This window comes from Hemitrygon akajei, chromosome 23 (assembly GCF_048418815.1).
Source record: "Hemitrygon akajei chromosome 23, sHemAka1.3, whole genome shotgun sequence".
NCBI lineage: Eukaryota > Metazoa > Chordata > Chondrichthyes > Myliobatiformes > Dasyatidae > Hemitrygon > Hemitrygon akajei.
The window spans coordinates 54543648-54557787 of NC_133146.1; the positions used below are offsets into that span (position 1 = coordinate 54543648).

Genomic DNA, 14140 nt, shown 5'->3' on the forward strand with positions numbered 1-14140 from the left:
AATGCTGCCTTGATCTGAAGTGCATTTGCTCTCATTTTATGGTAGACTTCTACTATTTTGGTCAACGTTGTGATGAGATCCTTTAGGAACCAATGGGAAAAAATGGGCAATCTGTGCCAAAAGATATGGTTAAAATTCTAACTTAATGCTTTTCATCACCATTCATAAAGGGAACAGACATTGTAGTTCAAGAATTCAGTGAAGAATAAGATGAGTGTCTAGTACAGATCTCCATAAGTAAAGAGAAAGTAGTGATTTCAAAAGCTTAAAGGTAGAATAAATCCTCAGCACCGGATGGGATTTATCCTAAACTATTATAGGAACAACAGAAGAGTTTGCCAAGGTCCTGGCCAAAAGTTTTAAATCTTCACTAGAAGCAAGTGAGATACTAGAGAGCTGGAGGACAGTAAATGTGCACCACCCCGTCCATTGAGAAAAGAGCAGAGTAGAGCCTGATAACCTTTGACCTGTGAGTCTATCATTATTGGTAGGGAAGATGCAGAAAAACTTTCTGATTAATAACCATTTGGAAAGGGATGGGCTCATTGAAGAAAGCCCATCTTGACTTTGTCAAGGAGAGATCCTGCCTGACCAATTTGACTGAATTCTGTAAAATGGTAACAAAGAGCATCAATGTAGACTTAGGTAATAGATGAGATTTTACATGGTGTTACGTATCCCGTAACTGAATCACTTACCAGCAAAGGTAGAGAGATCCGCTGAAGTCTGATGGTACCATTTTTAAACGTTTTTATTTATAAAGGGGCACAAAAGTAAGGTTAATACAAACATTCAGATAACATACGTCGTCAATACTCAATCTAAAGCGCAGGTATAGTAATAATCAATAAGAAATAAGCTCTATCGTTGTCTAGGGGTAAGGTATATATTGTCCGCTGTATATCTAAAAGTTTCTTGTGTTCACTGCAGTTCCACCAGCTGCTGTCTTTTGGGGTGTCGCGGTGGTGCACTTTTGTTGGAGAGAGAGAGGTAGAGATTGAATGAAACAGTTACCCGGCGGGTTTTTCCAACCTTTATGAGTTCGATCCGTCGGAGTCTTGTTGGGGAATGGCCGCTCACTTGTGGCCTCTCCTGTAGCTAAGCCGTTTTTCCGTGGTGAGGTCACCAATCCCAGGCAAGGAAAAGACGCACACGAACCCCCCCACCGGCTGTTGCTATTAAACGCTGTCGCAGGATTTCTAGCGTGTCTTCTGGTGCATCTGGGGAGCCGTCTTTACAACCCCTCTTTTATCTGAACTCACGGGGTCTCAGATGTCAATCAGGTTGGGATGATGCAATCTCTCTCCGTCTCTCCACCCACGTTGCCCTGAGGGTATACACGTAGTACAGTTCCCAATTCACAAAGGTGTCTCCACGAGACAATGACCACAGTCGCCAGCTTTTGCCTCGCCGTGAAACGAGGGACACCGCACGTATCTTTCTCTTCTCTTGGGTCATTGACCCCCCCCCCCCCTTCACTAGGGCTCTTGCGATTCTCACAAAGGAGGGGGCTGGGGTCATAACAATGGATTTCAGTAAAGGCTTTGACAAGGCCTTCATGGAAGACTGGCCACAAGGTTAGGGCCCATGGAATCCAGGGCAAGTTCAAAGGTTCAAAGTAAAGTTATTATCAAAGTACATGTATGTCACCATATACAACCCTGAGATTTTGTTTTGTGGGCATACTTAGTAAGTCCAAGAACCATAACAGAACATTGAAAGACCACACCCAACAGGACTGACAAATAATGTGCAAATACAAAAAATAATACGTGACTTTGATTATAAAGAGTAACTTGGAAAACTAGATTTCTCTTAATTAGAACAGAACGAATAAGATTGTCTCTGATTAAGCTGTTCAAGATTGTGAAGGATTTAGATTTAGTGAACAGGACAAACTTTTTTTCCCCTCCAGGCTTTAAGATAGTCATTAGAAAGATTAAATTCATCATCACCCACAAGTGGAAGGGAGGCTACCAGAAAGGTAAAAAAGAGAGAAACAATAACTAAAAACTATACCAGATAAATAATTGAAAAGAGAAAATTGGTTTAAGAAATAAACAGAGAGGCAATAAATTGATGGCTTTATGGAAGAGCTAAATAAGAAACCTCGGAGCTGTGAACTCTGCTTCCCCTTTTGTCAGTGATGCATTGTATTGATTTTTGTTTCCATTTCTTTTTGAATTCATTCACCCAAGTTATCTCTGATACATATGCGGGAATTAAATAATTTGAAGTCAGAGTTACTAAATCTGAATTTGATGATCAAACTTGTTCTGTCTTGACAGTCTGTGAGTATAGTGTTCCACATATAGTGTTACCACTGATCTGGAGGCTGCAAATGAAATTCAAGGATGACCTCAGGCCCAGAAATCCCAGCTTTGAAGTATGTTAATTAAGATTGTGCACAGTAGCCTGGGTTTGCTACTTGGCACATTACAGCAAGGATACTAAACAGTGGCAAGTATTTGAGCACCATTGTTCTGAGAGATGCCAACAGATTCTTGCACCATGTGGCCATTGCCATATTTGCAAGGCACCACTCAACCATTTAGTGAGAGGACATGTTGCTGTTATGGTACACATCACTGCTTCTTCTGCAACACTCAAGACATTTGAGTTTTTACTTGTGCTACAGTGGAGACAACTCCTATCAAAGACAAGATGGTTGAGTCCACAAGTATCGTAATGAAACTCTCTATCAAATTAATATCGGGAAAAAGTAGACTCAAAATTTACACAAAACCTTTTGCAAGGTTGGAATTGGTCTTGTACTCCTGTCGTTGTCATGCATTCTTTTCTGGTAAACCTGGTACTTTGCCAAGCATTTCATTGTCTACAATTAACTTTGCAATCTGCCCTTCAAAGTTCTGGCTTGAACTCTATACACAGCATTTGTGTGTGCCCTCACCCTCCAATGAACTGGAGTACCCTTTACATGCCACAGATGCAGACCACTATTGCCAACTGTATTCAGATCATCAGTTAATGTCCGCAAGAAGAGCTGGTATTTCAGTTGATGACTTCTGGGATCAATTAGGGACAACGTTTCAAGGGAGCTGTCTCCATTATTGTGCTATTGTTGCTTAGCCATAGGTTTTTAGAATAATCCAGAATTAATTAACCATAGCTAGTGGTAGCTTTAATTCCAGGTTTATTTAATTTCTTCAATACAAATTCTATAATAAGATTTAAACTTGCACCTTGGATCAGTGGTCCAGAAATGTAATTGTTAGCCAATAATTGTTAGAGTAGATGGAAGTATTATATTACAGAGGTATTAACAGATTATGCGAATAGTAAAACTGTGCCAATGGCATTTCATATAATTGCTTTTATATTGTCATCCATATCAAACCTAAAAAGGATGGGCAAGGAGCACTGTTAAAAAGTTAAATCTAATTCAAGTGCTGCTTCTTAGAAATCATCTCCATGTTGCTGATTTCAGGCAAGTAGTTCCATAATAAACAGAGGTTCCATCTATCACCAACCTCAGTGCACCAACTGGTAAAACTCCTCAGTTAATCCATCTCTGCATTTTGAAAACATAATGCTTACAGTATGAATTTGATTGTGAACAGGACTTATTTAATAATCAGGTTGAAGCATTTGCACTAACCTGATTTGAATAATTAATTAAATAAAGCAATATTGGAATGACTTCAGTATACTTTTAACATCCTCCTATATAACTTTGTGTCATTTTTACCAGTTCAAGTATGAAGCTTTTAAATATTTCACTGCTGTATGTTGAGATTCTCTTGAGTTATGGGCTTATTCATCATTATTTATTCTGTATGAGTTCAATTTGTCAAACTGATAGTTATTTACTTTTCCCCACCTGAAAGTGCTGAGAAAATTGACTTCAAATAATGCTTCAACGGAGTGCAGAGAAGGCCTAATTGATAGATCAATGCACAAGACTAGAGAGCTTTAGTGAGAGCACTGTAATTTATTGTTCCCAGGAACTTTAAACTTTTCTTCGCATATCTGTGAATTCTGCAAGCAGCAAATTTTATGAAAGGTCTGGTGGGCTTTACTACAACACTCAGCAAAGATAGACATATTTTGCTACCGGTTTAGTTATATTTTTGTTATTGATCTATCTGTCAGTGTGGGTTGCTTGTAGCAGAATTTAAAGTCAAAGTGGAGTTCATGATCCAAAAGTACATGTATGCATAAATGCCATTTTAAAAAAACTTACAGCGGCATCACAGGCACATTGCATCACATAAGGAAGAGTCACAAGAAAAACAAAAAATAAATAATTATTGCAAATTATTGCAATTTGAATATACAGTAAATGGTCAACCTTTATAATTTAACAGAAGAAATTAGAGACTTATTAGAAACAGTGTGCAAAGTACTGGAATAATTAAATGCAAAGCATTGTTTGCTGAGAATGTAAAATTAAATTAGAAATTGTATCCCAGGCAGCTGCTTATTACAGCAGTGGTTCCCAACCACCGGGCCGCAAAGCACATTCTACTGGGCCGCGAGGAAACGATACGATTTGACAATATGAAACAATATGAGTCAGCTGCACCTTTCCTCATTCCCTGTTACACCCACTGTTGAACTTGAACGCACGCGAGGTCACTACCCATCGCTTAAGCACAGTGATACCCTCACGCCAGGGATCACTGGTTGGCCTCGGGTAACGGCCGGCGAGAAGTGCCATTGCTACTGGCCTGGAGCACGGACAGATGGGTGCCACCTCTAAACCTGTTTAGCACACCGAATATTCGTGGGGAACCCGGTGCTGCAGACGACCTAATTCAGGCTCAGGGTTTCGTAAGTAGCAGAGCACTACCTTGCTGCGATCAACTGAAAGTCATCTCTCAAGCCAAACTTTTGTTGGCTGATGGATCCTACCTACCTACAAAGAGGATGGGCGCGCGCCCTGTCGCACTCCTCCTCGCTCTCCGGACTGCAATCGCCGCAGCCCCAGTATGGGATCCCCCGTCCCTGACCTTGTCCTCTCACCCCACCCACGACCAGCCGCACCCGGCCAAGGCGTCTGGCAGCAGGCGGGCAGGAGGCTGGAATTCGGGCCCAGAGGCTGTTTAATGAGGCAATGAAAACTGCTTCGGCACCTTAAGTCCAAGCACCTGCACAAAAAGACAAACCCGTTGAGTTTTTTGAGTGGAAAAAACATGAGCGAACAGGACAGAAGCAAGTGCTAAGAGCCACGAAAACTAAATTGCAGAATAGACTGGACATAAGGAACCCCCTTTGAGTATCACTGTCTCCCATCACCCCTCAATGGGACTGTCTTGTTTCAGGGAAACAAGCCCAGGGCTCCCACTGATTCAGCGATTTTGGTGTGTTGCAATGATTTTATATGTTCATAGAAGGAAAATATGCACTTTGTGTTTAATATCCAAGTGCTACTTAAAATGTTATGATGCTATTGACTTATAAGTGACTTATAATTGACATCACTATATTCATGCGAGGAAAATATGCGCTGTGTGTTTAATATTAAATTCGTTAGATAAACCCTTTTAGAAACAAAATTGAGTGTATTAGCCACTTATAAGTGACTCATTGTTCACTTATCACCTATGTTCCAGTCGTGATTAACACCCCCCACCGTCAGCCAGTCCACAAGAATATTGTCAATATTAAACCAGTCCACAGTACAAAAAAGGTTGGTGACCCCTGTATTACAGTTAAGAACAAATAGCTTTCACAGATTGCAAATTTACACAGTATATTATCTACATTCAGCAATATGTAAATCTAAACACATTACCAGTCTGGGATCAAATTTGTTTTCAGACACAAAGGTACACAAAATAGCAATAACTGACTCTCCTCTAAGTAATTACAGTAACTCCTTTCAAGGCTATATACTTACTGTTTTCTTCCCTTTCAATAGATTCTTCCCCAAAATAAAATAGGAATTGGTTCAAGCAACACACACAAAATGCTGGTGGAACACAGCAGGCCAGGCAGCATCTATAGGAAGAAGTACAGTCGATGTTTCGGGCCAAGATCCTTCGTCAGGACTAACTGAAAGTACAGCCAGTAAGAGATTTGAAAATGGGAGGGGGTGGGGAGAGGGAGAGGGAGATCCGAAATGATAGAAGACAGGAGCAGGAGGGATGAAGCTAAGAGCTGGAAAGTTGATTGGTTGATTGGCAAACGGGATACAGAGCTGGAGAAGGGAAAGGATCATGGGACAGGAGGCCTAGGGAGAAAGAAAAGGGGAGGGGAGCACCAGAGGAAGATGGAGAGCAGGCAAGGAGTGGTTGTGAGAGGGACAGAGAGAGAGAAAATAAAAGGGAAAAAAATAACAAATAAATAAAAAAGGGGTGGGGTAAGAAGGGGAGGAGGGGCATTAACAGAAGTTAGAGAAATCAAAATAAGGTGTTGACTACAACACCTTATACTCCGTCTGGGTAGCCTCCAACCTGATGGCATGAACATTGATTTCTCTAATTTCCATTAATGCCCCTCCTCCCCTTCCTACCTCATCTCTTATTTATTTATTATTTTTTCCCTTTTTTCTCTCTCTGCCCCTCTCACAATCACTCCTTGCTTGCTCTCCGTCTCCCTCTGGTGCTCCCCTCCCTCTTTCTTTCTCCCTAGGTCTCCCGTCCTATGATCCTTTCCTCTCTCCAGCTCTGTATCCCTTTTGCCAATCAATTTTCCAGCTCTTAGCTTTATCCCTCCCCCTCCTGTCTTCTATCATTTCGATCTCCCTCTCCCCCTCCCATTTTCAAATCTCTTACTAGCTCTTCTTTCAGTTAGTCCTGACGAAGGGTCTCGGCCTGAAACATCGTCTGTACTTCTCCCTATAGATGCTGCCTGGCCTGCTGCGTTCCACCAGCATTTTGTGCGTGTTGCTTGAATTTTCAGCATCTGCAGATTTCCTCGTGTTTGCATATAGGAATTGGTTTATTATTATCGCATAATGATGTACAGTGAAGAACTGTTGTGTTTACTGTTCATCCAGATCAATTCATTCCATGGTGCATTGAGAGGGCACAAGGTAAAACAATAACAGAATGAAGAATAAGTACAACAGCTACAGAGAAAGTGCATTGCAGTTTGACATAAGGTCTAAGACCATAACGAGATAGATAGTGAGGTCAAGAGTAGAAGGGAACTATTCAATAATCTTGAACTTGGTGGTATGTGCTTTCAGGCTTTTGTACCTTCTGCCTGATGGGAGAGAGAAGAGAGTGTCTAGGGTGAGTGGGGTCTTTAATTATGCTTGTTACTTTGCTGGGGCAACAAGAAGTATAGACAGAGTCCACATGATGGTTTCTGTGATGTGCTGAGCCATGTCCACAGCTCAATGCAGTTTCTTGCAGTCATGGACAGAGAGGAAAACAGTGAGATAGTGTCCTTGTGTTAATTGTCCATTCAGAAATCTGATGGCTGAGGTGAAGAAGCTGTTCCTGAAATGTTGAGTGTGTATCTTCAGGCTCCTGTACCACCTCATTGATGGTAGCAATGAGAAGAGATGAGGATCCTTAACAATGTTCCCTCTGATTTGTAATGACCAGTGTGCGCAAAAAATCTTGTGCTGTAGAGATATTTGCCCAGTGACGACAACATGTGTGCACCGAATTTTATATGTAGAGGTATTCATTTTAACAGCCAGCAAAACTCTGTCAATAAGGACTGTGATTTCCTCTGGGTTTGATCGTTTTTGCTCTCGTTCAACTGCACTCTCACAAAACGTACATAGAAGTTAATGAAGGATTTCCTCGCCAGAGCCTTTGCACACCGTCCGTATGTGATTTGCTTGCTAAATGACGCTTTAAGAAGTCAAGTTTCCAAACATCATTCCACTTCTTCCCACTGCAAATTCTCCAGCAACTTTTGCAACAGATGCAAGTAACACCAATTACTGTATTATACATAAATACTGTATTTCTCATAGTTGCATGTTCCTGACCTCATAAGCTTTTGGTGTAGCAGTTTCTACTGTTTCATTAAACTATTCCACTTTAAATGAACTAGCAGTTCTTTTGCACTTCGTGCCCTTGCTTCTTTGGAATTCAACATTGTGAATCAATAATTTCTTTAATTAAAAACAATATAAATAAGCCAGTCCTAAAATCTGCAGACAAATTATCGCAAACTCCCTATTGTCAATACTGTCCGCACCAACAACCGGAAAAGAAAGTGTGATTGTGTATGATTGTGAAATATACTTAACATGCCAGTGTGGTAGAGGGTGATAACCTTTTGTGCACTAGTAGCAAAAGAAATGTGCACATGCACAGCTTTGAGGGAACATTGGTCTTTAATGACAAATGTTGCACCGACAAAAATTGGTAAAGGTCGCTAGGAACATGCTGAGTTTCATCAGCCTCCTGGGGAAGTAGAGGCGTTAGTGACTTTTCTTGGCCATGACATCTACGTGGTTGGATCAGGACAACCTAATGGTGATGTTCACTCCTAGGACCTTTGAGCTCTCAACCTCAGCGTCATTGATGTAGACAAGCATATGTGCACTAACCCAAGACCTGAAGATAAGGAAGAACTTCGTTAGCCAGAGAGTGGTGAATCTGTGGAGTTTGTTGCCACAGGCAGCTGTGGAGGCCAAGTCGTTATGTATATTTAAGGCAGAGGTTGATAGATTCTTGATTGGTTAGGGCATGAAGGATAAGGGGGTGGGGTAGAGGCAGGAGATGTGAACTGAGGGAAAAAATGGATCAGCCATGAGGAAATGGAGCAGACTCGATGGGCCAAATGGACTAATTCTGCCCCTATATCTTATGGTCTTATGATCTAAGCCAGTGGCCAGCTCTTTTATTATTCTGCCATTGAAGGTAACATTGTTGTTATGACATTGTCGTTGTTATGATACCAGCCCCCTCCTTTGTGAGAATTGCAAGAGCCCTAGAAAAGGGGGGGTCAATGACCCAAAAGAGAGAGAGAGAGACAGGCTGAATGGACACAGGAAATGGAAAGACATTCCACTGGGACAAAAGCTGGTGACTGTGGCATTGTTCTCAGGAGACACCTGGGAACTGCAGACGTGCCAACTCGCAGGGACATTGTAAAGCCCTCGGGCAAAGTGGGCTGGTTGAGAGAGAGATTGCACCACCTGCAACCTGATTGACACCTGAGATCCCGTGAGGCAGTATAAAGAAGGGTCTGAAAGAGGACGACCCTCAGACGCACCAAGGAGACACCAAGAAGCACGATAACGCTTCCCGTGGGAACGGGAAGCCATTTTGAAATAAGCCACGTGCGTTAAATTCCGAATGCGGGGTTTGTGGCTGGAACCAACGGAAGATCGCTTTTAACTAACAACGGGGAAGATCGCTCCCCTGATTACACGGATGTAAACGGCAAGTTTTTCCGTTTTATCTCTCTCTCTCTCCAACACGTGAAACCGAAAGCCTGCAGACTTCAGAGTGACTCTTTATATTTCCAATTGGACTCAGTATTATATACCCTAGACAACGAAAGAGCCTATTTCTGATTGATTATGGTTACACCGGTGTTTTAGATTGAGTTTTGACGATTTGAATGTTTTGTATTAACCATACGTTTGTGCCCTTATTGAATAAAACGTTTGAAAATAGTAGCATCCGACTCAGCTGATCCATCTATCTTTGCTGGTAAGTTACCTGGTTACGGGGTTTTCGTAACATCGTTAACTGAATTTGTATTTTTATCTATAGAGTCGTCTCATTTGGATCAATTTCAGTGTCTCCTTGCTAGTGTGAATAACCATTTATTTGTTGTTTCTTGTACTCAGATCTTTAAGATAGACTACCTAACTATATTTTTATTTGGAGCTTAACTATTTCTTCTATGTCCTGTTGATCAACACTGGGTATAGTGGTTTGGGCTTAGATTTTGCTGACTTTGACTCGCTGATCTACCTGCTGCTTCTAGTTTTCTTGTACATACCCATAAGGAAAAATCAGTTGAATACAGTCACATTTGCATAATCTAGTCTGGTCACATGGGCGGGCCAGAAACCGTCCCTTATCAGAAACTTTGACAAGTGTCAAAGCCTTGTCCTCAGCTTTTCCATCCATTAAATGTGTCATTATTTCTTTGCTTCTGAATCATTTACAATCAGAAACATTTCAAATGAGTAACAGTCATGTTATTGTTAAAGTTATAAATTTTTTAAAAGAAATCACAACAACGAAAACTCTACCACTGCTGCATTCTTAACTTTCATTCTTGCCTTCAAAATCATCATTCAAATAAATGGTAGACCAGATGTAACCTGGCACAGATCCATGACCAGACTTCCTGGTGTAAATCCTTGAGAATTCCAGGAATTTTGCACTCTGCCATCACACTCAGCAAGAGAGTATAGTGACAGATTTACTGTATAGAATGAAGTTTGAGACTAATGCTCTTTGATAAGAATAATGCCCTACTCAGGCACTTGCAAGCATTTTCTGGGCCAAATATAATCTGACCTGAATGCTATTCAATTCTGGCATGAGCTCTGTCCTCTACCTTCCTTCTTAATGTACTGTTTAGTATTCTTGCTGTGGTGGGCATTGTTCTTTAGTGATTGGACACACCTATGACTGCAGCCTTGATCTCTTCCCCAGGATAACGTGAAATTGTGTACTGTTTGATATATATGGTTCATTATTTGGGCTCTCACGAACTGGTCTTGGCAGATCCCACAGCATTGATTGGAGAGCCTTGTTTCTCCCTTCCTATGTAATCATTCATATTGCTTTAATATTTGTTAAGTTGTTTTATCTCACCTCTCCATATTTGAAAACAAATTTTATCCCAGGCTCATAATATGTTTGGGTCTGCTGCCAAATTTAGATTTATGCAAAGTAAATTTGCTTCCATTGCTTTTTTTAAAAAAGTCTTTGTTTGCTTTAGATGTTTACATACTATGGTTTGCTTGGCAGAGAGTAGATAACACTATAGGCCACCAAATAAGGATATGGAGAAAATTTACAAGCAAATTTCAGAAAGGTAATAATTTTAAGTAGATAATGAGATATTTCACACAACCTAATATGGACAATGAACACAAGAGTGTAAGTGATGAAGATTCTAAGGGAGTCCCTTAGATACAAACAAGATAATTGTCTTGTTCAATATTTTTCCAGACTAACCACAAAGGATACAGTGCTGTGGTTGTCTTTGGGGACCAAATAAGGAATGTTTCTCTGGGAGAACATTGAGGGAGCACTATATTCAGTATCAGTATGTAGAACATGATTATGGAAAAGGGCAGGGAAAATTCAGAGATGAAAATAAATGCAGGATGGTCAATATCAGTGATTTCTAAAGTGATGTAGTCCATGTTGATTAGAATCAAAGAATATCAAGTAAATGAATATACAGCAAGAGAAATGCTTCACAGAGAAGTTATTTTAATTGCAGCATGGAGGCCTCACATCATTGAAGGGAAGAGAACTGAAATATGGGTAATTAGAAAAATGCAGATATTGGGTTAGAATAATTGAAAGAATAATAGAATCTTGTAATGGAATTAAACTGCAATTGAATTGTTTCTGTGTTGTGTTCCTCTGCAAATTCTGTCCTTGCCCCTTAGTATGACGTGCATATTCATAGTAGGCTCTGAATATTCTTGGTGACATTGATCAATGCAATTTCATACATTGAAATATTTCAAGTTCATTGCATTTGATTAACTCTGCTGCATTCTTTGACAGCATAGTGGTGAAGGTAGATGAAGGAAAGTGCTTGTGTTGTTTGCAGTGTATGGACCATCAAAAACCATTTGTTAAATTTTTTAGCAAAGCTAAAGACTATGTGGCAAAAGTAGCAGTGATGTGTTGTTTATAAAATTGATTAAGATGGTGAAACCAGAGTTATGAAGGATTATTTTGCTGATTTGTTTGGAGTGGTGCCTCTGAGTGTCTGGTTTTGCTGGTACTGTTAATGTATATTAATAACCTCACCAAAGTATGATTTTAAAGCCTTTATGTGTGGCAATTTTTAAATGATAAGCATGTAAGAAATAGTATTAGTCTTCAAGGTGTAGATATACTGATAAATGAGGCAAATGCATCACAGTTGTTTAATACAGAAAAGTGTGCGATAGGAAATGAACTCAATAGAGGAGTGGAGTGGTGGAGTTCTACATGCTCGACTCTGAAGGTGACAGGAGAAGATACAAAGGTTCAATTGAATGTCAGAGAAATGTATACAATATACATCCTGAAATGCTTTTTCTTTGTAAGGCATCCACAAAAACAGAGAAGTGCCCCAAAGAATGAATGACAGTTAAATGTGAGAACCACAAAGTACCCCCTCCCCACGCGTAAGCGGCTGTAAGCAACGATACCCCCTCCCCCCACCGGAAAACAAAACGCACACCCACTACCGAGCACGAGCATGAGCTAAGCAATAACAAAGACACAGACCTTGCAGTTACCCCAAAGACTATTGCAATTCATCCAGCATTCGGCAACTCACGGGTTCTCCCTCTTCCGTGAGGTGCCCCATTTTCACAGCGAGCAGGAGACATAACAGCAATCTGCTGGTTGTTGTTAAAAAGACTTTTTTTTTCGCTTTTTCTGAGCTCTGTGTCCGAAGATCGCCAAGATCTCGGGCCTTCGGGCCCACAGCAAAAGATTTTCCGGCCTCCCCGACGACACACAAGTCTCCTGCTGTGACACCAACCCTCGATCCACCCGTCTCCAGAGCCCCGAGATCTTAGGCTTCCAAACACTAGGCCGACTCTCAGGCCTACCCCTTGGTCTGCCAAACAACTGCCAATCCTGAAACCCCGAGAACGGGTACCATTCCCGCAAAGAACCGAAGTCAGCGTGTAACTCCAGGTCAGAGTCTTCAAAAGAACCCTGAAAGGGAAAAATAAAGATGTTAAAGATGGAAGTAGAGCTGTTTCCGAAGATGCAAGCAAAGGAGTCACCATTTAGTGCCATCTTAACTCCACCTCCGTCTAGTTATCACTACCTTTAAATAAAGTATGAAAACAGGCAAGTTTTTCCAAAATCATCATGTGTTTCTTGCAGAAACATCAGTAACAACAGGACATAAATTTAAGGCCATTGGCAAAAGAATGTTCAATTTTTTTGGGCAGGTGGGTATGAGGTTGGTAATTTCCACAACTATTTCTTCTGATCTGTAATGCCACAGGGGATGTTGGAGGTAAATTCACTAATTACTACAAAAAGAGAATTGGACATATATTTGAAGGTTTAACTTGCCATCATTATGTTAGCATCATTATGGTTTACCATTGCTGCCTTCTGGGTAGTGCTTTTCCAAGACAGGTGACCCCAGCCATTATCAATATACTTCAGAGATTGTCTGCCTGGCGTCAATGGTCAGATAACCAGGACTTGTGATATACACCAACTCACCAGCTGCTCATACGGCCATCCTCCATCTGCTAACGTGGCTTCACGTGACCTATGACCCTGATCGGGGGGGGGGGGGGTTGCGGTTGCTAAGCAGGTGCTATGCCTTGCCCAAGGGTGACATGCAGGTTAGCGGAAGGAAGGAGCGCCTTACACCTCCTATGGTAGAGACATATCTCCACCCCACCACTCCAAATAGTTTATTGGATCCTGAAAAAGTGCTGTAGGATGGGAGTTCGAGAGCTGGCAGAGAATCAAAGTGCCAAGTCACATCTGTCTAATATTGTTAAATAACTCTCATCTGGGTGAAGTGATATTTCTTGGTAGTTTACTTAAAGACATTATGAAGCTTTTACAGTCGGCCCTCCTTATCCGCGGGTTCCGCATGTGTGGATTCAACCAACCGCGGATCGGGAAAACCCGGAAGTTCTCTCTCCAGCACTCGTTGTTTGAGCATGTACAGACTTTTTTGGTCTTGTCTTTATTCCCTGCCTAAACAATACAGTATATCAGCCATTTACATACCATTTACATTGTATTAGGTACTATAAGTAATCTAGAGATGGTTTAAAGTACAGGTAGTCTTTAAGTCGGATTTGTAAGTAAGTCAGAACAAATACATCCAGTATTATTTAGCGTCAGTTAGTCAGACGTTTGCCTTAGTATATAGTATATATTTTACCTTTCTATGCATATAAAGCACTTAAGAAACATATGTATTTCAATAATTAAACCACTGCGTTGCTTAGTAATAATTGTAGCTTTCATCGGGGCAGGGCCTTTCACATGCTCCATTAAAATTGTTCCGATCATTGACCGAC

At 41.0% G+C, this 14140-nt stretch overlaps 1 protein-coding gene across 8 annotated transcripts in view; it reads left to right on the plus strand.

The window, feature by feature from the left end:
* Positions 1-14140, plus strand: part of LOC140715457 (arginyl-tRNA--protein transferase 1) — a 159014-nt gene that overhangs the window by 126268 nt on the left and 18606 nt on the right. The window lies entirely within an intron of this gene.